Raw genomic sequence first — 27139 nt, 5'->3', positions numbered from 1 at the left:
GCTGCCTTGATGGCTCCTTGATGCTGCTGCCTTGGTAGGAGTCTCAGAGGAGTTAATTTGCCTGCCAGGCTGGTTTGGCTTCTCTCAGCCTTTTCACAGATACTGAGATGTCATATTGTGGGTGCCTGTGTCTTTCTGACTTACCTCCAGGACTGAAAAACCCCCTCCCCCTACTTGTCAATAAAAATGACAGCTAGAGATGATCTTTCTAAGGCAGAGTAACATTTTAAATTTTTAAGTGCTTAATGTATACTCCCAGAAATGCTGGGAAGAGAATCTGAGGCACTAGATTTTTTTTAGATGAATGCTTTTAGGAATCTGTTTGGAGTCACCTCTTGGTCGTTGTCTCATTTCTGTCTAATTTTGTGGTTATGATGCTATTTTAAATTAAATGTCACAAAGCACAAACCAAATAAATATGTCATCTGACTTTTTAGCTTTTAATTCTTCTTAGTATTGTATTTAAATAATGTTCCTGCCTTTTAGTAGGCTGTTTTGCTCCTTAAATAAAAGGGTGATGTGGGTGGGGAGTTAATTGTAAAGAAAATAGAATTATGTGGGTATGTGGCTGGTGAGAAGGTTAAGGGCAGATTTCTTGAGCTTGAATCCTAGCTCTTCTAATTCCCAGCGCAGTAACATTGAAGATGTGAAAATCACCTGTAAAATGGGGTTAATAATAATACCTACCTCAAAGGGCCGTTAAGATAATTTGTGTGAGGCCCCAGAACATTATTTAGCATCTAGCGAGTGCTCAATTAGTTATTATTATTATAACATTATTATTATTTATAAGAAAAATGAGTCTACTGGAAAAATCAATCTTACCATTTTATTGCTTTCACCAGTTTTTTATTCCAAACAATGGCTGGGGAGGGACAGAGAGAAAGGGAGATAGAGGATCTGAAGTGGGGTCTGTGCTGACAGCAGGGAGCCCGATGTGGGGCTTGAACCCACAAACCGTGAGATCATGACCATGAGCCTAAATAAATCAAGAGTCTGACGCTTAACCGACTGAGCTGCCCAGGCACCCCATCCACGTTTTAATCCCCAGAACCCCAGAATATGTAATGTTACATTGCAAGGAAGAATTAAGGTTGCTAATCTGCAGATTTGGGATGAGGAGATTATTCTGGGTTCTCTAGGTTGCCCAAGGGTTCTTATAAGTGAAAGACAGGAACAGGAATCAGTATTAGAGTGATTCAACGTAAGAAAGACTCATCCATCCACCACTTGCCCTGAAGATGAAAGGGGGCCAGAAGTCAAAACTGCAGAACCTAGAAAATGTAAGGAAACAGATTCTCCTCTATCTAGAGCCTCCAGAAGGAATGTTGCCCTACCACCACCTTGATTTTAGCCCAGTGAGACCCATATCAGACTTCTGACCTCCAGAACACTATAATAAGCTTGTGTTGCTTTAAACACCATGCTTCTGGTAATTTGTTATTGCAGCCATAGGAAACTAATACAGTACTGTACTTTGTCATGTTTTATGCCATGGGTTAAGGTTAAAATTGTAGTTTTGGTTTATGTGTTTAATATTTTAGGATACATAGAGGCAGGATAAAGATCACTTTCAGAAAGGAAAGCAGTACACCAAAAAATTACCACCAAAGGTATAGATGGTAGTAAAGAAATGTTCACTGCTATTTAAGAGGAAATGTTATCTCCCATTCTGTTTCACTCGCAGAGATTACTCACAGTTTGAAGCACATGTTGGAGCTTGGAATGAGAACGGAGATAAATAAGGATCTTGTGCTATGGACAGAGCAAATCATTGAAGAGAATCTTACCTTGGGGAGAATGGCTGTGTTTGTGGAAATTTTGAAAAGATTAAACTGATGAGGCTCCTATTTATAGAATTATTCTGATTGTTTTTGTTTTCCCCAGGCTACTAGAGGTAAATACATGTGCTATTCATTGATGAATCTGTTTTTTTTTTTTTTTTTCTTCTGGGGATATGTAAGTGATAGAGTATCTGCAACTTTTAGGTGTATTAAAGCTACAAAAATGAAAAAAAGGACTTTAAAAGCAATAGTGTGTAGGCTGGCATGAGGTGAGGGTGATTATTTTGTAGTATAATTTTGTGGAAGGGGGCATACAATTTATGGGACATGAAACAGTAAAGTTTAAAGGGAAAAAGGAACATTTACTGGAAATGGATCACAGGGAGGGATTCAAAAAAGAGAATCTCAGTAGAATTAGTACAGCCAAAGAAGGCATGGAAAATAAAGAGGCCAAGTGAGCTAATGCTAACTAAAGGAGTTAAAAAGAATAATAAGCAGAGTCATTTACAAGTTTATCAGGGAAGAAGAAATACAGGAGAGAGACAATGACCCATCAATAAATGAGGAGGGAAAAGAAATCAATGTTAGTTGTAAAATGTCTGAGCTATTGAACTGCTCTTTTCAAGTCCATATTTATAAAGAAATAGAAGACTGGATAATTAGGAAGTAATTAAGGTCCTGCTGACTGTGAGGCACTATTGATAGTAAATAAGTAAATAATTACCAATTGCATTGATAAATGTGTGCCTGTATAGAAGAAACGCATTTTATAATAAATTTACCTGATCCAATGGTAATTATTACACCACTTGTGAAACTAGCAATAGACTTGGGGAGTAGGGGGGACCTACCTCCAAACACACAAAATTAATTAGATGCAATGATTTGACCAGAGTAGAAAGACAAAGAGATGAACTCTTCAGGCTGAAATCTAGAGGATATGATATCAGTTTATTAAAAAAAAACACTACCCAACACACACATAACACTGTAGTAAAACAATTTAAAGTCTGGAGCACCAGGTGTGGGACTAGGAACTGTACAAAATACAGTTCTTAGTTGCTCATTGCCTAGATAATTGGGACCCCTCAGGTGACTGATTACATAATTTTTACAAATGCTAGATAATTATAGGTTTAATAATCTCCAGAACTGTAATGTTATAAAAAATTCCAAACTCTCTGGTTTGTGCTACATAATGTGGACCTAGGTATGAGCTCAGTAGAATATGGATTGTATGAACAAATCTCAAACACTTAAAAACTTTTTTTTTTTTTTTTTTTTAAATTTATTTTTGGGACAAAGAGAGACAGAGCAGGAACGGAGGGAGGGGCAGAGAGAGAGGGAGACACAGAATCGGAAACAGGCTCCAGGATCTGAGCCATCAGCCCAGCGCCTGACGCGGGGCTCGAACTCACGGACCGCGAGATCGTGACCTGGCTGAAGTCGGACGCTTAACCGACTGCGCCACCCAGGCGCCCCTTAAAAACTTTTTTTTATTTAATTAATTTTTTAAAAAATTTATATCCAAGTTAGTTAGCATATAGTGCAACAATGATTTCAGGAGTAGATTCCTTAATGCCCCTTACTGTTTAGCCCATCCCCCCTCCTACAAACTCTTCAGTAACCCTCTGTTTGTTCTCCATAATTAAGAGTCTCTCATGTTTTGTCCCCCTTCCTGGTTTTATATTATTCTTGCTTCCATTCCCTTATGTTCATCTGTTTTGTTTCTTAAAATCCTCATATGAGTGAAGTCATATGATATTTGCCTTCTCTGACTAATTTCGCTTAGCATAATACCCTCCAGTTCCATCCACGTAGTTGCAAATGGCAAGATTTCATTCTTTTTGACTGCTGAGTAATACTCCATTGTGTGTGTGTGTATATATATATATATACACACACACCACATCTTCTTTATCCATTCACCCATCGTTGGACAGTTGGGCTCTTTCCATACTTTGCTATTATTGATAGAGCTGCTATAAACATTGGGGTGCATGTATCCCTTCGAAACAACATACCAGTATCCCTTGGATAAATATCTAGTAGTGCAATTGCTGGATCATAGGGTAGTCCTATTTTTACTTTTTTGAGGAATCTCCATACCGTTTTCCAGAGTGGCTGCACCAGTTTGCAGTCCCACCAGCAGTGCGAAAGAGATCCTCTTTCTCTGGATCCTCGCCAACATCTGTCATTGCCTGAGTTGTTAATTTTAGCCATTCTGACAGGTGTGAGGTGGTATCTCATGGTGGTTTTGATTTGTATTTCCCTGATGATGAGTGATGTGGAGCATTTTTTCATGTGTCGGTTGGCCATCTGGATGTCTTCTTTGGAGAAGTGTCTATCCATGTCTTTTGCCCATTTCTTCACTGGATTGTTTGTTTTTTGGGTGTTGAGTTTGATAAGTTCTTTATAGATTTTGGATACTAACCCTTTATCTGATATGTCGTTTGCAAATATCTTCTCCCATTCTGTCAGTTGGTTTTTAGTTTTGCTGATTGTTTCCTTTGCTGTGCAGAAGGTTTTTATTTTGATGAGGTCCCACTACTTCATTTTTGGTTTTGTTTCCCTTGCCTCCAGAGATGTGTTGAATAAGAAGTTGCTGCAACCAAGGTCAGCAGAGGTTTTGCCTGCTTTCTCCTTGAGGATTTTGATGGCTTCCTGTCTTACATTTAAGTCTTTCATCTATTTTGAGCTTATTTTTGTGTATGGTGTAAGAAAGTGGTCCAGGTCCATTTTTCTGCATGTTGCTGTCCAGTTTCCCCAGCACCACTTGCTGAAGAGACTGTCTTTATTCCATTGGATATTCTTTCCTGCTTTGTAAAAGACTTGTTGGCCACATGTTTCTGGGTCTATTTCTGGGTTTTCCATTTTGTTCCATTGGTCTGAGTGTCTGTTCTTGGTGCTAGTACCATACTGTCTTGATGATTATGCTTTGTAATACAGCTTAAGTCCAGGATTGTGATGCTTCCTGTTTTAGTTTTCTTTCTCAAGATTTCTTTGGCTATTTGGGATCTTTTCTGGATCCAAACAAATTTTAGGATTGTTTGTTCTAACTTTGTGAAGAATGCTGGTGTTATTTTGATAGGGTTTGCATTGAATATGTAGATTGCTTTGGGTAGTATTGACATTTTAACAATATTTGTTCTTTCTATCCAGGAACATGGAATATTTTTCCATTTTTTGTGTTTTCTTCAATTTCTTTCATAAACTTTCTATAGTTTTCAGTGGATAGATTTTTCACCTCTTTGGTTATGTGTATTCCTGGGTATTTTATGGGTTTTGGTGCAATTGTAAATGGGACCAATTTCTTGATTTCTCTTTCTGTTGCTTCATTGTTGGTGTATAGGGATGCAAACGATTTCTGTGCATTGATTTTATGTCCTGTCACTTTGTAGAATTCATGGATCAGTTCTAGCAGTTTTTTTGTGGAATCTTTTGGGTTTTCCACATAGAGTATCATGTCATCTGTGAAGAGTGAAAGTATGACCTCTTCTTGGCCAATTTGAATGCCTTTTATTTCTTTGTGTTGTCTGATTGCTGAGGCTAAGACTTCTAATACTATATTGAATAACAGTGGCAAGAGTGGACATCCCTTTCTTGTTCCTGACCTTAGGGGGAAAGCTGTCAGTTTTTCCCCATTGAGGGTGATATTAGCATTGGGTCTTTCATATATGGCTTTTATAATCTCGAGGTATGATCCTTCTATACCTACTTTCCTGAGGGTTTTCATCAAGAAAGGATGTTGTATTTTGTCAAATGCTTTCTCTTCATCTATTGAGAGGATCATGTGGTTCTTGCCCTTTGTTTTATTGGTGTGTTGTATCACATTGATTGTTTTGCTGATATTGAACCAGCTCTTCATCCCAGGTATAAATCCCACTTGGTCGTGGTGAATACTTTTTTAATATATTGTTTGATCTGGTTGGCTAGTATCTTGTTGAGGATTTTTGCATTCATGTTCATCATGAATCTATAGTTCTCCTTTTTCGTGGGGTCTCTGGTTTTGGAATCAAGGTAATGTTGGCTTCATAGACAGAGTTTGGAAGTTTTCCTTCCATTTCAATTTTTTGGAACACCTTCAAGAGAATAGGTGTTAACTCTTCCTTAAATGTTTGGTAGAATTCCCCTGGAAAGCCATCTGGCCCTGGCCTCTTGTTTTTTGGGAGATTTTTGATTACTAATTTGATTTCTTTACTGGTTATGAGTCTGTTCAAATTTTTTACTTCTTCTTGTTTCAGCTTTGGTAGTTTATATGTTTCTAGGAATTTGTCCATTTCTTCCAGATTGCCCATTTTATTGGCATATAATTGGTCATGCCATTCTCTTTTGTTGTTTGTATTTTTGCTGTGTTGGTTGTGATCTCTCCTCTTTCATTCTTGATTTTATTTATTTGGGTCCTTTAATTTTTCTTTTTGATCAAACTGGCTAGGGGTTTATCAATTTTGTTAGTTCTTTCAAAGAACCAGCTTCTACTTTCATTGATCTGTTCTACTGTTTTTGGTTTCAATAGCAATGGTTTCTGCTCTAATCTTTATTATTTCCCATCTTCTGCTTGTTTTGGGTTTCATTTGCTGTTCTTTCTCCAACTCCTTAAGGTGTAAGGTTAGGTTGTATATCTGAGATCTTTCTTTCTTCTTTAGGAAGGCCTGGATTGCTATATACTTTCCTCTTATGACCACCTTTGCTGTGTCCCAGAGGTTTTGGGATGTGGTGTTATCATTTTTTTTTATTTTTTTATTTAAAAAAAAAATTTTTTTTTCAACGTTTTATTTATTTTTGGGACAGAGAGAGACAGAGCATGAACGGGGGAGGGGCAGAGAGAGAGGGAGACACAGAATCGGAAACAGGCTCCAGGCTCTGAGCCATCAGCCCAGAGCCCGACGCGGGGCTCGAACTCACGGACCGTGAGATCGTGACCTGGCTGAAGTTGGACGCTTAACCGACTGCGCCACCCAGGCACCCCGGGATGTGGTGTTATCATTTTAATTGGCTTCCATACTTTTCAATTTCTTCTTTTACTTCTTGGCTAGCCCACTCATTCTTTACTAGGATGGTCTTTAGTCTCCAAGTATTTGTTATCTTTCCAAATTTTTTCTTGTGGTTGATTTTGAGTTTCATAGTGTTGTGATCTCAAAATATGCATGGTATGATCTCGATCTTTTTGTACTTGTTGAGGGCTGATTTGTGTCCCAGTATGTGATCTATGCTGGAGAACGTTCCATGTGCACTGGAGAAGAGTGTATATTCTGCTGCTTTAGGATGAATATTCTGAATACATGTTAAGTCCATCTGGTCCAGTGAGTCATTCAAAGCCATTGTTTCCTTGTTGATTTTTTTTTTTTAATTTAAAAAAAAAAATTTTTTTTTTCAACATTTATTTATTTTTTGGGACAGAGAGAGACAGAGCATGAACAGGGGAGGGGCAGAGAGAGAGGGAGACACAGAATCGGAAACAGGCTCCAGGCTCTGAGCCATCAGCCCAGAGCCCGACGCGGGGCTCGAACTCACGGACCGTGAGATCGTGACCTGGCTGAAGTCAGACGCTTAACCGACTGCGCCACCCAGGCGCCCCTACTTGTTGATTTTTTGATTTGATGATCTGTCCATTGCTGTGAGGGGGGTGTTGAAGTCTCCTACTATTATGATATTACTTTGATGAGTTTCTTTATGTTTGTGATTAATTGATTTATATATTTGGGTGCTGTCACATTTGGTGCATAAATGTTTACAATTGTTAGGTCTTCTTGGTGGATAAACCCTTTGATTATGATATAATGCCCTTCTGCATCTTGATACAGTCTTTATTTTAAAGTCTAGTTTGTCTGATATAAGTATGGGTACTCTGGCTTTCTTTTGTCGACCATTAGCATGATAGATGGTTCTCCATCCCCTTATTTTCAATCTGAAGGTATCTTTAGGTCTAAAGTGGATCTCATGTAAACAGCATACAGATGGGTCTTGTTTTCTTATCCATTCTGTTACCCTATGTCTTTTGATTGGAGCATTTAGTCCATTGACATATTAGAATGAGTACTAAAAGATATGAATTTATTGCCATTATGTTTCTGGTAGAGTTGGAGTTTCTAGTGGTGTTCTCTGGTCCTATCCAGTCTTTGCTTTTGGTCTTTTTTTTTTTCTCCATCTTTTCTTCCCTCAGAGAGTCCCCCCCCCCCCCTTAAAATGTCTTTCAGGGCTAGTTTAGTGTTCACAAACTCTTTTAATTTTTTTTTTGTCTGGGAAACTTTTAATCTCTCCTTCTATTTTGAATGACAGGCTTGCTGGATAAAGAAATCTTTGCTGCATATTTTTCAGATTTAGCACATTGAAGATATCTTGCCACTTCTTTCTGGCCTGCCAAGTTTCCGTGGATAGGTCACCAGCAAACCTGATCTGTCTTCCCTTGTAAGTTAAGGACTTTTTTTTCCCTTGTTGCTTTCATGATTCTCTCCTTGTCTGAGTATTTTGTGAATTTGAGTATGATATGCCTTGTTGATGGTTGGTTTTTCTTGAATCTAATGGGAGTGCTCTGTGCTTCCTGAATTTTGATGTCTGTGTCTTTTCCTAGGTTAGGAAAGTTTTCCACTATGATTTGCTCACATAACACTTCTACCCCTTTTTCTCTCTTCATCTTCTGGGACCCCTGTGATTCTAATGTTGTTTCTTTTTAATGAGTCACTGATTTCTCTAATTCTTAAATCGTACTCTTTTGCCTTAGTCTCCCTGATTTTCTCTGCTTCATTATTCTCCATAAGTTTGTCCTCAATATCACTGATTCTTTGTTCTGCCTCATCCATCCTTGCCACCGAGGCCTCCATTCAAGATTGCAGCTCAGTTAAAGCATTTTTTATTTCATCCTGACTAGTCTTTACTTCTTTTATCTCTGCAGGGAGGGATTCTAATCTATTTTCATCCCCAGCTAGTATTCTTATTATCATGATTCTAAATTCTGGTTCAGACATCTTGCTTGTATCTGTGTGGATTAAGTCCCTGGCTGTTGTTTCTTCCTGCTCTTTCTTTTGGGGTGAATTCCTTCCTTTCATCATTTGAAAGGAAGAAAAGGAATTGAGTAGGTAAAAAAATAATTAAATTAAAATATTAAAAACAACACACAGACACACACACACACACACACACACACACACACACAAAATCAAATAAATGATGCTAGATTGATTCTAGGTGTGTTTTGGTCTGGTTATTGGTTCTTGAAAGGAGCTTGATAGATTAGAGAAAAAAAGGGAAAAAAAGAAAAAGGAAAACATTTGGAAATTTGAGAAAATGAATACAATGAAATAGAATAAAATGAAATGATTGAAGTAAAATAGAATTTGAAGAATATGCAAAACAGTAAAAAATTTGCCTAAAAAAAGAAAAATATTTTTAATAAAATTGTAAATAAAAATAATTTTTTTCTCTTTCTGTATTCAAGAAAAAGAAGGGAAATGAAAAAAAAAGAAAATTGAATAGATGGACCAGTGAACAGACTGAAATATGATTGAAATTACATCAGTTTCCCCCAGAAGTGAAACTATGAAGCGTTTTATAGTGCGTAAACTAAGCAGGCAGAGAGATTTGTGGTGTTCCTGAGTGAGGTTGGCTCAATTGGGTGGGGCTTAGTGTAATGGCTCCGTTTTCCACTAGATGGCACTGCTTAGCTTGCTGGGGTGGATTGTTGTGGCACTTGTAGGTGTGTATACGCATGCATGGGAGGGGTGAAAATGGTGTTACCCAGCTACCTCTTTAGTATCGGAACTGTGTGCTCTCCCCCACCTCTGTGACCCAGCTGTTAGGTTGCCAGGTGGCACCTCCCGCGTGAGTTTTATCTCAGATGCGGCTGTGTTTCCCTATTCCTTACTTCTGAGGTACTGCGACTTTGACCCGCTCAGACCTTCTTGGGGAGGGTTTCACTGAGCAATGGCCAGGTGCTGACCATACCCAGGAAGAGTTGCGGGTATTCGTGCTGTTGCCAATGTCCAGACACTGTGGCTGGGCGCCAGCCCACCCCAGAAAAAGTTCACAGGATTGTTTACAGCACTGTTTCAGGGATTATGGAAAATCACAACACAAGTCTGGCACCAGGCTTCACCCTTAATGACCTTCTTCCAGCACCAGTGGATGTGGTTGTTCTCTGGGGTCTGCTGGGACCGGGTAGCCACACAGCCTCTACTAGCAGGGGAACCGCCTCTTCCCGTGTGGCCCAAAGACCCCTGAACCTCACTCTGCTCCTGGGGATTTGCCCTTCTTACCAGAGCACTGCCAGGTATTGAGCTGAGGAGATTCAGACTCCGTGCTCCCCCTGTTTATAGAGTCTTAATGGAATTTAAAGCCTCTCCTTTTTCCTTTCTCCCTTTTTAGTTCAGACCCTGTGGCTGTTTCCACTTTTCCACTTTCTCTCCAGCTGCTTTTGGGGGGGCGTTCTTTCCCAAACTCTCCCCCTCCCCCTGTTTCTGTCCTCTCTCCACAAGCAAAAACAGCTCCTTGCCCTCTGCGCTTCTCTCTCCCCCAGTTCACCTCTTCACGCCATGTACCTGCTGAGTTCTGTGGTTCAGGTTGTGCAGACTGTTGTGTTAATCCTCAAATCAGTTTTCTAGGTGTGCAGGATGGTTTTGTGTTGATTTGGCTGTATTTCATGGACGTGAGACACAACATCTTCCACGTTGTTCCGCTATCTTTGGTCCTCCTCCCAAATCTCATACATTTTTTATTAATTAATGAATCAATGTAAGATTGTACTTTTTTTGGATTTTTTTTTGGTAATTTAGAGGTGGTGCAGAGTGGTGAAGAACAAAAGATTTGAAGCCAGACAACCTAGCTTAGAATCCTGCCTCAATTTCATGCAATGAGCATATGAACAAGTTCTTTAAGCTTTTCAAGGAATGGTAACCATATTTACTACATATTGTTTTATGAAGATAAAATGAAATCGCTGATATACAACTCTTGGCACAAAATATGTGCTCAACAAATAAAATGTATTATCATAATAATATAGTAGATTTGAGTAAAACATATGATGCAAATGCTTGCTTGAAAGGAGAGAACCCAGAATCTACTTTAATCTTGAGTAACATAGGATTTGGCATATTGGTACTTGATAAATGGTAGCTATTAATGTGCATTTATTGTTTAGCCTATTACCTTGGAAAAATTATAGTCTCAGTTGACCTCAATTTCCACATAAATTAGGATTAACCTGTATTTTTTTTTGAGCATTTACCATGTTCTAAGCATTATTAGAGCACATGGTTTCTGAAAGAGTGGTTAAAACCAATATACAAGAAACAATTGGAGGTAAAAGCAGGGCTAAATGCTCATAAGTGCATCAGCATTTCAGAGAACAGAGGGGATAGGCTATTGTAGCAAGAAGGAGAAAAAAATGATATTTTGGGCCTTTAAGGTTACTTAGGAATTGGATGGACAAGGAGGTGGTGGAGAGGCTGGGATGCTTTTCGGGTTAGATGGTACAGCCTGAGGCAGGGTATGAAGGTAGGAATGAATGCATCTGGGAATCGCATTTCTGGAACAGGGCATATGATCATGTATGAGATCTGAGAATTCTGCCAGAAGATTTGAAATTAGAGGACATTCTCTTCTATGTCCTAGATGAGGAGAGGTGAGTGGATGTTGACTGAAAAGGAATATTAAGGTTGGAGAAATAATTGGAGGACAGACCACAAGGATGCTGTCATTTGTAATACCTGTCTTCCTAAGTGGGGTATGTCTATAGATGAAATGATATATTTTTAAAAATACTTTTTAATGTTTACTTAGTTTTGAGAGAGAGAGAGAGAGAGACAGAGCATGAGCAAGGGAGGGGCAGAGAGAGAGGGAGACAAAGAATCTGAAGCAGGCTCCAGGCTCTGAGCTGTCGGCACAGAGCTGGAGGCGGGGCTTAAACCCATGAACTGGGAGATCATGACCTTAGCTGAAGTTGGATGCTTAACTGACTGCGCCACCCACGTGCCCCAAAATGAGACATTTGAATCCCTAAAACTCTTTCCTTCTTGTGAAACTCTACAACCGTCCTCAGAAATTTCACTTTTCTTGTCTGTTTCCACAAGTAGGCTAGGAGTCCCTTAAGGTGGGAACCAAATTCTGTTCATTTCCATATGTGACCACTTGACACAGTGCCTGGCACATAATCATGAATGCAAAATACTTGTGAGATGAATGAAAGCTGCTGTAGGTTATAAACATAAAATGATATTTAATATTTGCTCATAATTATTTTAGTTACACATTTTGTCTACATCTAATATGTCTTACAGTATGGCTTGCACGTTGAGACAGAATACCTGCTAAAAAACAGAGATCATATTTCAGAAGGAGAATGTTCCCTTTGTTTTAGGCACCAAGGCCAAGCAGATTATGATGTTAGGCAAGAAATTTGGATTTGGTTTCTGGCAGTTGTAACATAAAGAGAATCACACTGTGTTTTCATTTTCTGATAAGCAGCCCACTACATTCAACTGCAGAGAAGAGTTTTCCCTGGAAACAAACTTGAGGAAGTGATCACATGGGAGCTTGTAATATTTCAATTAAATGTTCCCATATAGGGAGGGATATTCAATTGGATATGAGTGAGCATAAAATAGACTCTAGAGAGAACTGGCACTGAGACCAACCCCATTTCTTCCGGCTCTCCAGATGGTTCAGGGATGAAATTTACCCAGTGTTTTTTGGTTGTTGTTGTTTTTTTTTTTTTTTTGGAAGTGCTGTCCATCTGGAAAAAATAACCACAAATTCAATTGTTTAGAAAGTAAAGATATTTAGGTATAGTTAGAGAATGGAGTTCATATTAAATGATTTTGCTTTGAAACTTGGTAAATAACTTGGAAAATAGCATAAAACACTTTGCTGGGCCATGGCTCATAAATCTATAACATTGCTTTTATTAATTTGGAATCTTCATGAGCTGAGATGAAGAAGAGAGTCCTTGAATTGATTTCCACATTATGCTGATTTTGTGATCATCTGTGTACTGAAAAGACCACCCAATTCATCTCTGTTGTAACTAACACCAGATTTTGTCCTGGATTTGAAATCTCTAGCTGTGACATGCAACATATTTAAAAAATCTGTTTGATTGATAGTTTAATCATTGTTCACTATTACATCAGCAGCCAGGCCTAGTACTCCAATTTTGAAAGATTGTTTTGCCTCTGTCCCTGTGTCACACAAAGTACTTGTGGCTTGCCAATAGTAGATCTGATTGCAGCTTTATAGATTTCAGACATAGTTGAAAGTTTAAATTTTACGTTATGTTCTTGTGGTTATCTTTTAGACGGCATGTGATTTCTAGTCCTCCTGTTATAAAATAAAGTCAACTTTCTAATCATTTTCATTGTGTGCTCTTGTCTCTTCCTTTCTTTCTTCCATAGTTATATGAGTGTCAACAATTTTATACTTTTGGAAAGCCCGTGGGAAAGCCAGTCACCACTTGCTTTTTTTTGAACTAAAGCAGGCAAACATGTAATCACGTTTTCATCTGGGTGTAGTTGCAACTCTTTCCTTTTGGTTAGTGTCCTCTTTCTAAATTTTCTATGTGATTTAACAATCATGCAAATGACCATGACTTTAAAAGCTGAAATAATTCAACCAGGCCTAAAAAAATATCATTGTTGCTAAGTACAACATTTAATTGAACTTGACGTTGGATTTATCCATTGATGGTATACTCTGGTGCTCAGGCAAAATTGTTAAGTAGGTAAAGTCTGCGTAGAGATCCTGCATCCTAGGCATTTTCTCTGATGTCCTCATTCCCTTTATGACATTTTTGGGTTTCTTCAAAACTCCCTTCATCACACCTATGGCACCTCACCTGATTTGTCTTTTTTGGCTATAATCCATGTTTTGGCTTTAAATAAGAACCTTAGTTAAAGTATAATTGATATACAACAAACTCCTCTTATTTATAGAGTATGATTTGATAATCTTTGACATATGTGTACCTCGCTGGTCACTACAATCAAGACAATGAACATATCTACCACCAGCCAACGTTTTCTCATGCTTCTTTATGAGCCCTCTTCCCACCTATCCTTGAGCCCCACTTCATCCCTAGACAACATAGATTTATTTTTATTTTCTAATATTTTATATAAATTGAATCATAAAGTATGTGTTCTTTTTGGTGCGTAGTTTAGTTTGGCTTTTTTCACTCAGCATTATTATTTTCAGATTCGTCCATGTTGCTTTGCATATTAGTAGTTCATTCTTTTTATTGCTGGTAGTATTCCTCTGGACAGACATACCACAATTTATTTATTTACCTGCTAATGAGTATTTGGGTTGTTTCCAATTATTGGTTAATACAAATGAAGCTGCTATGAACATTACACACAAGGGTTTGTTTGGACATGTTTTCATATTTCTTGAGCATTTACCTAGTATGTACAAATGGCTGGGGCACATGCTAGATATATGTTTAACTTTTTAAGAAACTGCCAAACACTTTTCCAAAGTAATTGTACCACTTTACATTCCAGTTGTTCCAAATCTTTGTCAACTCTTGGTATTGTCAGTTTTAATTTTATATATTCTAATAGACATTTAGTGCTATCTATTTGTGGTTTTAATGCTTATTTCTCTAACAATGTTAACAGTCTTTAATGTGCTACTTGCCATTTATGAATCTTCTTTGTTGAAGTGCCTATTCAAATCTTTTTCCTATTAAAAAATTGAGTTGTTTTCGGACGCCCGAGTGGCTCAGTCAGTTAAATGTCTGATTTCGGCTCAGGTCATGATCTCATGGTTTGTGAGTTCCAGCACCACGTTGGGCTCTGTGCTGACAGCTCAGAGCTGGGAGCCTGCTTCAGATTTGTGTGTGTGTCTTTCTCTCTGACCCTATCCCTCTTGTCCTCTGTCTCTGTCTCTCTCTCAAAAATAAATAAACATACACAAAATTAAAAAAAAATGAGTTGCTTTCTTATTATTGAAATTTGAGAATTCTTTATATTTTCTTGATGTAAATTCTTTGTCAGATTTATGACTTGCAAATGCTTTCTTCTGGCTTCTGGCTTGTCTTTTCATTCTCAGTGTCTTTCTCAGAGCAAAAATTCTTAATTTTAATAAAGTTTAACTTACTAATTTATCCTTTTGTGGATCACATATTTACTATTGTACCTAAGAAATCTGCATAATCCAAGGTCACAAAGATTCTCTCCTATAGATTTTTCTAGAACTTTTATAGTTTCAGATTTTACATTTAGGTTTATAAGCCACTTTGAGTTAGTTTTTGTATATGGTGTGAGGTATGAATCCAAGTATCTTTTTTTGCATATGAGAATCCAATTGTTTATTACCCTTTGTTGAAAAGAATATCTATCCTCTACTGCATTTCTTTTATATCTTTGTCAAAAATTAATTGGTTATACGAAAAACAGAATCAGACCTATAAATACAGAAAACAAACTGATGGTTGCAAGAAGTGGGGAGATGGAGAAAATAGGTGAAGGGGTATGGGAGATACAGAGTTTGAATTACAGAATGAAGTCATGGGAATAAAAGGCACAGTACAGGGAATATAGCCATTTCCCTGTATATTGTAATAGCATTGTATGGTGACAAATGGTAGTGGCATTTATGATGAGCATAGCATTATGTAATTATGTAATTCAGCATCAGAGATGCTGAAACTAATGTAATATTGTGTGTCAACCATACTCAAATAACAAAATTAAAAAAATTAATTGGTTATATATGTAGCTCTAATTCTAGACTCTGGAAGTCAGGTTGTGTAAATTCTTCAACTTTGTGCTTCCTTTTCACAGTTTTTTTTTTTTTTTTTTTTGCTTATTCTAGGCTCTTTCCACTTTTATATAAATTTTAGAATAAGCTTGGCAATTTCTACACAAAAGCCTGTCACGATTTTGAGCGGGATTACATTGAATCTCTAGATCAGTTTGAGGTAAAAATGACAGCTTAAGGATATTGAGTCTGCTGATACATAAACATGGAATATCTGTCCGTATATTTAAGCCTTCTTTAATTTCTCTAGCCAGTGTTTTGTGATTTTCAGTGTATATGTCTCAAACATCTTTTTTCAGATTTATTCTCAAGCATTTCATAGTTTTGTGCTATTGTACATGATGCTGTTTTAAAAAATTTTACTTTCCAATTGCTTGTTGTAATAGAAATATAACAGATTAAAAAAATTTTTTTTAATCTTTATTATTGAGAGAGAGAGAGAGAGAGAGAACGCACCAGTGGGGAGCAACAGAGAGAGAGGGAGACACAGAATCTGAAGCAGGCTCCAGGCTCTGAGCTGTCAGCACAGAGCCTGAGGCAGGGCTCAAACTCACAAACTGCAAGATCATGACCTGAGCCAAAGTCAGATGCTTAACTGACTGAGCCACCCAGGCACCCCTTTCCAGACTTGATTTATCACCCAGATTATAGTCTGTCTTGGTAAATGTTTTGTTGCACTTGAAGATAATCCTGTTGGTATTGGATGCAGTGGTCTGTAATTTTCAATTATGTCAAATTGGTTGATAGACTGTTTCAAGTCTTCCATATCCATACTGATTTTCTACTTCTATCAGTTATTGACAGAGAATGTTGAGATTTCTGCCTACAATTGTTGATTTGTTTAGTTCTTTCAGTTTTATCAGTTTTGCTTCATACATTTTGAAGCTTGTCATTAGGTACATAAGCATTTAGGCTTGTTATATCCTGTTTTTGAATTGATACTTTTACCAGTATGAAATGACCCTTTATTTTTCAAAGTAAGTGAAGCCTTTAATGATGTTAGAAAGGTAGTTGGGTTGGGATAAAGGGATAGCTGTCTCCTGCATTTCCCTTCCTGGGATGACCAGCTGCAGAGAAAGGTCTCTTCCTGATGCCCACCATAGTATGTCCATGCCACCCCACAGCACCTCAGGTGTAGAAGATGAGCTTGGGCATCTGCCCATCCTGGACCTAGGTCCCATTAGTGCTGTCTGAGGAGCACTGGAACTGGAAGGTCACCTTTCCACACTGTATTTTGTCATGTCTTCCTGCCCAAAGTACCTGAGCTTACTGGCATGCAGAACAGCACTAGCTTTGTAGAAGGTGTCCTGCTCTACCTGCCCAAGGTGTTCAAACCAGACCAAGAAGAAGTTGCTGGAGCCATCTGAGACAAATTTGGGGAAATAACCCTTTTTACAATTGGTAATATTCTTTAAACAGAAAGAATATTTACTATGTCTGTTTTTTTTTAATTTTAATGTTTAATTTTGAGAGAGACAGAGAGATAGAGACAGAATGTGAGAGGGGGAAGGGCAGAGAGAGAGAGACACAGAATCCAAAGCAGGCTCAAGGCTCTGAGCTGTCAGCACAGAGCCCAATGTGGGGCTCTGACCCACAAACCGTGAGATCATGACCTGAGCCAAAGTTGGACACTTAACCAACTGAACCACCCAGACACTCCACTATGTCTGTTATTAATATAGCCACTCCAACTTTTTAAAATCCAAAATTAGCATAGCATATTTTCCCTCATCCTTTAACTTTTAACCTAATTGTGCCTTTATATTTAACACTTGCACTTTTTTTATCCAGTCTAACAGTTGCTGCTTTTTAATGGGGATTTTTAGGCCATTTATGTTTAATGTGATTATTACTACAATTAGGTTTAAATTTACCATCTTGTTTTTGTTTTCTATTTTTTCATCTGTTCTCTATTTTCCTTTATTGTCTTTATTTGCCTCCATTTCGTTGAATATTTTTAATGAATCTCTTTTAACTTTCTTGTGGGCTTATTAACTTAGTAACTCTGAATTATTTTGGTGATTGCTTTAGGGTTTATAGTGATAAGCTAGAGACACCACACTTCCCATATTGGATGCCAGATTTTATTTAGAGCATAAGAGCCTCACAACAGCATAGTTACATTTCTTCCATCCTGAACTTTGTGCTGTTTATATCTTACATTTTATTTCTACATATGTAATAACCTGACAGTACATTGCTACCATTTTTGCTTTCAATAGTCAATTATCTTAAATATCTTATTTAAAAATGAGAAAAAAGATCTTTTATATTAACTCTTGTAAAACTGGTGCTCTTCTTTCCTTTGTGTAGATCCATACTTCCATCTGTTATCATTATCCTTCTGCCTGAAAGACTACTGATGATTAAACATGTCAGCTTTTGTATGTCTGAAAAAGTTTTCTATTTTATTTTATGTATTTATTTTTTAAGTAGGTTCCATGACCAGAACTCACAACTCTGAGATCAAGACCTAAGCTGAGATCAGGAGTCAGACATTTAACCAACTGAGCCACCCAGGCACCCCTGCTCTCTATTTTTAAAGATATGTTGCTGTGGGAGAGCTGGGTGGCTCAGTCAGTTAAGTGTCCGACTTCAGCTTAGGCCATGATCTCGTGGTTTGTGGGTTCAAACCCTGCGTCTGGCTCTGTGCTGACAGCTCGAAGCCTGGAGCCTGCTTCAGATTCTGTGTCTCTCTCTCTCTCTCTGCCTGTCCCCAGCTTGCTCTCTCTCTCAAAAAATAAATAAAACATTAAAAAAAAGATATGTTTGCTGTGCATAGAATTCTAGGTTTACTTAAAAATACAAAGAAGATACTGCACCATTGTATTTTGGTTTGCATTAATTCCGACAAGAAATCTGCTACCTCCCTTATCTTTATTTCCCATGTACGTATCTTCTTTTTTGTGTGTGTGAATTCTTATTTTTTTTTCTTTTTTAGTGATTTTAAGCAATTTAAATATGATATGCCTTGGTATAGTTTTCTTCAATTTTCTAGTGCTAGGGTTTGTTGAGCTGCTTTTGAACTACTTGGATCTGAAGGTTTATACATTTTATCAAATGTGAAAGAATTTGGTCATTATTTCTTCAGATACTTTTTCTTAAAAAAATTTTTTTAATGTTTATTTTTGAGAGAGAGAGAGAGAGCGCGCGCACACGACTGGGGGAGGGGCAGAGAGAGAGGGAGACACAGTATCCAAAGCAAGCTCCAGACTCTGAGCTATCAGCACAGAGCCTGATGAAGGGCTCAAACCCACAAACCGCAAGATCATGACCTGAGCTGAAGTCGGAGGCTTAACTGACTGAGCCACCCAGGCACCCCTTCAGATATCTTTTTGGTCTCCCATTCTCTTTTCTTGTTTTTGGGGACTTCAATTACATGTATATTAGGTCACTTAAAATTGTTCCACAGCCTACTAAGTCTGTGTTCATTTTTTTTTTTTTTTGGTGGCAGTCTATTTTTTTTTCTGAGTTTCATGTTGGATAGTTTCTATTGCTATGTCTTCAAGCTCACTAAACCCACCCCCCCATGTCTAATGTACTCTTAATCCTGTCCTACTATTATTCTTTCTAGACATTATAGTTTTGATATCTAGAAGTTTGACTTGAGCCTTTTTATATCCTCCACATTTCTGTTTAACATGCTTAATCTTTCTTCTAGATCCTGGAACACACAGAACATAGTTATAATAACTTTTAATGTTTTTGTCTACTAATCCTATCATTTGTGTCCTTTCTGGTCAGTTTAAATTACTTGATTTGTTTTCTGATCATAGCTGGGCTCTGAGCAGTACTGCAGCTCTACTGACAAAATTGGACAACTCTGGCATGCACTTCACTTTACCCTTGCCTGTGGGACTCAGCGATTTGGACTGATCATCCACTTGGAGGCCAGTCCTCCAGCTGGGTGGTCTTCCCAACCAGACCCCATACGCTCCTGGCTTGCTTCCCTCTCCTCTGCTCGGCCACTCCTCTTCTAGATGTAGGATGCCTGGTGACCAAGGCTGCACGGGTTATGTCAGTCAGTGAAAAGTACTTTTTTTCTTTTGCAAGTTAACCCCATTTATTTAGTTTTCACTAAATAAAGATAAGATATATTATTTTTCAAGCTTATAAATATAATACATACTCATGGGGACAGCTTAGAAATTTTGGAAAAATGTGCATCACAAAGTTAAAATCAACCAGTAGTAACATTTTGTGTACTTCTGTCTGTTTTACATAGTGGAATCTTATACTGTATGCACACTTTAAATCCTGTTTCTTTTCAGTTATCTTTCCCGATATCACTAAAAATATTTTAACGATTAATGCTATTTTACCATAGAAGCATGCCATCATTTATGTAACTATTTCCCTATGATAAGACATTTTTAGTTTGCTTCCATTTTTTTTTTGTTATGTCTTTCTACAGAATTTCTTCCTGAATTTGGGATTATTTCTTTAGGATAGATTCCCAGAAATGTAATAACAGGGACGAACATTTTCAGGCACTTAAAACATAATGCCAGATTGCTTTTCAAAGTGGTTGTAACAATGTACACTTAAACTCAATCAGCATTTGGCACAGCTTTCAGTTTTACCCAATACATGTTTTTAAACTTTATAGGTTTGTTTATTAAAGTGAGATAATATTTAATAAATTTGGTATTTACCTTGAATTAAATGGTCAGTTGAGATTTTTCTTGGGTAGCTAAAAAAAGAGGAGAAAGTGTTTATTCTACTTTCAGATCAGTTTTTAAAAATTCACTTGCATCCACTTTATAACCCAAACCAAGTCGTGTGCATCCTTTTCCTTTCATTTGGAGTCCTACATTTGCATGAATTTGACGAATCAACCATAGAATGAACGTGTTATTCCTTAATTTGGGTGAGAGTTTCCTTTCATGACTAATGTAAAGAATTTTGGGGGGATCTGCTCAAGCCTGGTAGAAGCCCTTAATTCACTATGCTATTTGTTTTATTTATTCAGGATTTATATCTTGCCTCCTACTAAGCTGGATTTGAGGTGACTTCTACATAACAAGAAGAGTAAGATAAAGAATACCAAGAATAGAGAAAAAATGTTAATGGGAAACTAAGTTAATTTTTGCATCTGGATATTGGTTTTCAAATCAGCGCTTTGTGGCATTTTTTTTTGCACATTATTGTTATTATTATTATCATTATTATCTTGCCCTTGAGCTCTGCAGGCATCTTGTAAGAACTGACTGGGATGAGAGAGCAAGCCAGAGGCTGGGGAGGTTGCTGGTACCTCGGCATTAACCTCAGAGGTCCTCTGGGGATGCTGGGGTCTCACTTTCTCACCGGAACACTATCATCTATCATATTCATAGTGTCCCAGGAAACCCCTGAGAGGGTACCCTTGCCTTAGAGGACAGCTCTCCAGGAGCTCTTGCGGCATTTGGCGGGCAGCATTTCACAGACTACCGGCTTCTGTGGTGGGATGACAATTTGTCTTTGACTTCATCGAGGGTCCTTTGCGCAGTGGTGCAGCAGGAAGTGGAAGACCGCGGCCCTGCTGTTGTGCTAAGAAGTCATTATCGCCAGACAGAGCAAAAGTAGGGACTGCAGATAATGGGCCTCTCTGGCTGTCCAGAAATCATTACATGACTGAGGAAGAAGCAGCAACTGTTTTAAATCCCATTAGTGGGGCTGATGGGCTGTCTGGGACAGGATGCCTATCCCTGAACCAGCAGCTTAGAATAACTTCTTATTAACCCTCAAATGCTGGGAGCTGTCATTTGTCAGGCTGCAGTACAATCACTTTTCCAAAAAGGACAGGAAATTGTGTCAGGTGCCTCATACATTATCTCATTTAATTCTAACAATCAACTTCTGAAATTGATACTAACTCCTCTTTGAAAGTGAAAAGCCTGAACTCCACTTAAGGTCACATAGCTAGTAAGTTACAGAGCCAAGATTTTAACCCACATCATCTGAGTCTAAAGCCTATGTTCCTTTCATATACGAACTGACTCTAAAATGCTGTGTGTATGTGGCTGAGGAGGTGCCAGAGTATTGTGCTTCATGAATGATCTTCACAGTGGGTGACATTAATGACTCAAGACCTGACACTAAGCCTTGACACACACATTTTAGCTAACTTGAAATACCTACACTTCTCTCTATCGACTCCATTTTCAGAATTTACCAATACCAATACCATTTAAAAATCTTCTTTCCCTTTCCAGAAAAAGCTTTCCTTCCTATATTTTGTTCTATAGAAACTCAGAACTAAGATATAGTTAATTTCATAGGCTGATTGCCAAATATGATCCAATGGGGAGGAGCAGCATATATTCCTTTTAGCTAAAATCTAAGTTTCTCCAAGTATCCTCAGTAATCCTGATTTTTTTCTTAAGCCTAAGAGTTTTAGTGTTACAAAATTAGTAGTTTTAATTGTGGCTTTTGGGGAATAATTTTTATCTGTTTAAATGACTACAGGTTATTATTAAACAGGTTTTTAATAATTTTCAGAATAGATATAATGATTTTAAGGTGAATACTATAATGATGTCTTCTAATAACTTTTTGCTTTACAGAGTTACATGATAGCTAAAGAATCATGGTTATGGGATATGCTGAATGTAGGTGTCTTCAAAAAATATTCACCTTTTTTTCATTATGCTATTTTGTGTATTGAATAATTCATTGCCAAAACATAAAAAAAATTCTCAATAACAAAAACATGTTTTTAGTTAAGGACCACCTCATTTTTTTTTAATCAGACTATCTGCAGGCTTGCAAAGCTAGATTGTATAAACAAGTTTTTACAGAAGAATTGCCACAGTGCCAATTCCAGTGTTTTTGCCACTTGGATTCCACTTTCTTAACAGAATAGTTATGAGGCAAATCGGTGTCCAAAACAGAAATAGTGTACAGAAATAATCTGACTCTTAAGGAGTCTTTTTGCATGTTGTAATCAATGCCTAATTATATTTATTCCAGCTGTCTAAGGCACTGTGCTAGGCACTTGGGATTTTTCCTCAACTTTTAAATAACTTTTTTTAAGTAGGCTCTACAGCCAATGTGGGGCTTGAACTCATGACTCTGGGATCAAGAGTCGCATGCTCTACTGACTGAGCCAGCCAGGTGCCCCTGTCTTCAACGTTTAAGATGTAATGTTAGCAAAAAACTTCACTTCTGTGTTATTTGGAAATCTTGTGGAGTGTTTGAAGCTCTTATCTATTCTCCAAGCTCAGCTATATATTAGGATGCAAGGATGTTTTGGGCATGAGGGCAATAAACTAGGCAGATGCTGGAATCCACATGATTCTTAACAATCTACAGGTGAGTTATCCACTGTGTGGCTGTCCTACAGCAGATTTCTCATCCTAGGATGCTATTCCTTGCTAAAATAGTATTTCTGAGGGGACCTCCTCTTATACTAGTCAACACACTAATCATCAGTCTACTGACCTTGAGTAAATGTCTCATGTATGAGGCACTTATGGCAGTAGTAATAGGTTTATACTGAGAATTCAAGGATGAGGAAAACAGCTCTGACCTTCAGTTTGTGGGCATTCGTGAAAGGTTTTAAATCATGGATAGTATTTTAATAATTAGAATGAGGAAAGTAAACTCCAGGTTGGAGAGGATGGTGTATATTTGATTGGTTGCAGGATGGGTGTGGTAGGAGCAGGAAGGAGGAACTAAGCATTAGAGACTTTGAGGAGAGAGAATGCATGGAAGTTGGCAACAGCTCAGATGTGGAGGTGGGGCAAAGGAGGAGAAAAAATGGATAAAGCACACTGAATTTGGTGATTAGGAAGTCATTTTTGATGCCTAAATGTGCCATGTCAATAAAATAGCTGAAGATAGAAGCCACATTATAGGGAGTTGGGGGTATGTGAAAGGACAAGAAAGTGAATTCAGTCTATTCCTTAAGAAATTTGTTAGCGCAAGAAGGGAGAGAGGAGAGGGACTGACTGACTGAGAATTGAGCAGGTTTGAAGGCAAAAGAGAAGGGGCCAGAGGCAAGGTGGAGATTAAAAGAATGAGCACAATTCACAGAAAGAGGAAATGGAAGAGAATAAAGTGAATTTACAAGTGGAAGTGTTAGCTCTGAACAGGAAGAGAGATGTCTATTCTTTTGAGAGAGAAAAGAAGAAAAAGCCAAGACTAAGCAAATGTAAGAGAAATTTTGAAGTGGCCTGTGGGTAAGGCATTGGGTCTCAAATTTGTTGATCCTGATTGTATAAAAATCTATTGGGAGGTGAGGATGATGTAAGAGGTCTGACCAATTTTTGTGGGGTAGAGGCTAGGAATCCATGGTGATGAGGAAGATAACTAATCATAAATGAGTCCTAGCTGATGTTAGAGGGACAGACTGTGATGTCAAGGGCAGGGCTAGGGCTGAGCAGGTTAGGGATGGGAGACTAGGCTGCCACCAGGGCCATCTGCTCTGTAAATGTTGATTTTCTTATTAGCATGGAGAAAAGTGCACTAAGGTTAATATGATGTGAAAAATCATGTAAGTTTGAAGTCCACGTGAAATGGTATTTAGGTTCTGTGTGCCTCTGTTCTGTGAGTGCGGGTGACTGAGGATGGACTGCACTATTGGTCTGACATGATCTAGCTAGGACAGGTCTAAATGCAGCAGCCTCAGTTAAGCGGCCCTCCCATGACTCTCCATCTCAGAGCTTATAGGATCTATAGGATTGGCTCAGAGTAGAGTATGGAATAGTGGTGTGGGCAGCCTCTCTCGGGCTTATTTTAAGTAACTTGAGATGTCAATGGGAGGAATCATAAAGGGAAAAACTTGCTCTGTGTAGGATTTTACAGAAATCAATAAGCACACAGAAAAGAAATGAAATATATAGTCTTTCCTCTTTAATCCTTTTGTGGGGTAGAATCTATGTAAAAATCTGTGTTTATATGGAGGCTTAGAGTAGTTGTAAGAAAAAGTTTAAGTCATGAAATTTAAATGGGAAGAAGTTACAAAGACATGGATGGCTAGAAGTGGTTGACAGTATAGGGATAATGTAAGTTTTATGGGTCAAGTTTTGCATGGCTGTTAATAGTTGAGTATTACAAGGCTAATTTGAGTAGATGAGGTATCTTGTGGGGATATATGTTTAACTGAAAGAATTTTGTAATGACAAAATCACATGAGCTGAAAGTCAGGAGAAACTGAATTGTGATTCTGGGCTTTCTAGAAATGAAGGATGGAAACTTAATTTCCCCAGGCCTTATTTTCCTCACCTATAAAATGATGGGGCTGGACTCAGAGGTGCCTTCAAGCTAAAACATTCTATGATTTCAAGATTAGAATTATCAGGTTGGTCATGATGTTCCTGAGGGGATCATACAGGCAGCTTGTCTAGTTAGACTGTTACATCACTGTGCATCAGAGATGTGGTTAAAAAGAGCACAGAACAAGGAGTCAGAAGGACTATATATTTAAAACAATTTTTTTTAAATGTTGTATTTATTTATGAGAGAGAGAGAGACACAGAGAGTGAGCGGGGGAGGGGCAGAGAGGGAGACAGAATCGGAAGCAGGCTCCAGGCTCTGAGCTGTCAGCACAGAGCCTGATGTAGGGCTCAAACCCGCGAACTGGGAGATCATGACCTGAGCCGAAGTCAGACGCTTAACCGACTGAGCCACCTGCGTGCCCCGAGAAGCACTGTATTTTAGTTCCAGTTCTGCTATTTGCTAGCTTTGTGACAGAAGTTTCTGTGAGCTCTATTGGTAGGCGGGATAATGTTCCTCCCCTTGCTCCCACCCAGATGTCCAGGTCTTAATCCCTAGAACAGGTGATATGTTAAATTACATAGAAAAGAAAATTTGCGTATGGAATTAAGGTTACCAACCTTAAAGCAGGGAGATTATCCTCTGGATTATAGGGTTATTAAAGTGGAAGAGGAGGGCAGATGGTAGGTTAGTGACATCTGACTATGGAAGAGGCAAGCAGGAGAGATTTGAAGTATGAGAGGGACTTGACCCACCATTGCTGACTTTAAAGGTGAAGGAAGCTGGCCACAAACTAAAAAGAGGTGGTGGCCTATAGAAGCTGGGAACAGCCTTCAGCTGACAGCCAGCAAGGAAATATAACTTCAAGAATTGGATTCTGCCAACAACTTGAATGAGCAAGGAAATGAATTCTTTCTTAGAGACTCTGGAAAGAAAGGCCTTGATATTAGCTTGGTGAGATTCATGTCAGACTTCTGACCTACAGAACTCTAAGGTAATAAACTTGTGTTGTTTTAAGCTGCCAAATTTCTAGTAATTTGTTATGGCAGCAATAGAAAATGTATACACCTACTTTCTTCATCTGTAAATGAGTGGGACTAATAATAATAGTAATTATAGCCTATTTGTCTCTATATGAGGTTAATTGTAAAAGATACAAGTGACATCAGCAAGAATGGCAGATAAAGACATTTAAAAATCTACTCCTCCAAAAAGCAGTGAGAACACTGGAAAAAACTATCAAAATCAATTTTTTTCAAAACTCTTGGAATTAACCAAAGGCTTGCAACAATTCAAAGAGTATTCAAGAAAAACAGCTGAAAAAAAAAAAAGAAAAGAAAAATAGTTGAATCTTGATAAGAACATTGAGTTTTTTTGTATTTTAACTTGCCTTACTTTCATTTCCCTCTCCCCAGCTCTGCAGTAGCTTTGAAAATCAAACAAAATATTTAACACAAAAGAAGGAAGAAATGGATGGGTAGGAGAGCAAAAAAGACAGAAAACATATAGAAAACAAAGCAAAATGGCAGACATAAACCCTACCTTATTGGTAATTACTTTATTATTTATTTATTTATTGATTGATAATTTATTGTCAAATTGGTTTCCATACAACACCCAGTGCTCATCTGGTAATTACTTTAAATGTAATGGATTAAAAGGCAGAGGCTGGAAAAATGGATAAAAGACATGATCAACTATATGTTGTCTGCAAGAGACACTCTTGATTCAAGGACACAATTAAATTAAAAATAAAAAGATAGAAAAAGATATATATGCCAACAGTAGCCCAAAGAGAGCTGGAGTAGCTATACTAACAGCAGACAAAATAGACTTTAAGACAAAAATTGTTACAGATGCAAAGAAAAACACTTTTTAGTGATAAAACAGCCACTCTTTCAAAAAAACAAATGACAATTATAGACAACATATATGCACTTAACAACAGAGTCCCCAAGAAAAGAAAAGGTGTTAGAATTGAAGGAAGAAATAGGCAATTCAACAATACTCATGTGTAGTAAAATAGAAGATAAACAAGGAAATGCGAGACTTGAACATGAGTATAAATCATGTAGACCTAACACTATAGAGCACTCTAGTCAAACACTAGAATGCACATTCTTCTTAAGTGCATATGGAATATTCTTTAGAATAGACCATATATTGGGTCATAAAAGAAACATCAATAAATTAAAAAAAATTTTTTTAACGATTATTTATTTTTGAGACAGAGTGAGACAGAAAGAGACAGAGCATGAACAGGGGAGGGGCAGAGAGAGAGGGAGACACAGAATCTGAAACAGGCTCCAGGCTCTGAGCTATCAGCACAGAGCCCGACGCGGGGCTCAAGCTCACGGACCGTGAGATCATGACCTGAGCTGAAGTCGGACGCTTAACCAACC

Source organism: Puma concolor, chromosome C2 (assembly GCF_028749965.1).
Source record: "Puma concolor isolate L17-30 chromosome C2, mPumCon1.1.hap2, whole genome shotgun sequence".
NCBI classification, from domain to species: Eukaryota; Metazoa; Chordata; class Mammalia; order Carnivora; family Felidae; genus Puma; species Puma concolor.
This window is presented reverse-complemented; position numbering follows the sequence as displayed.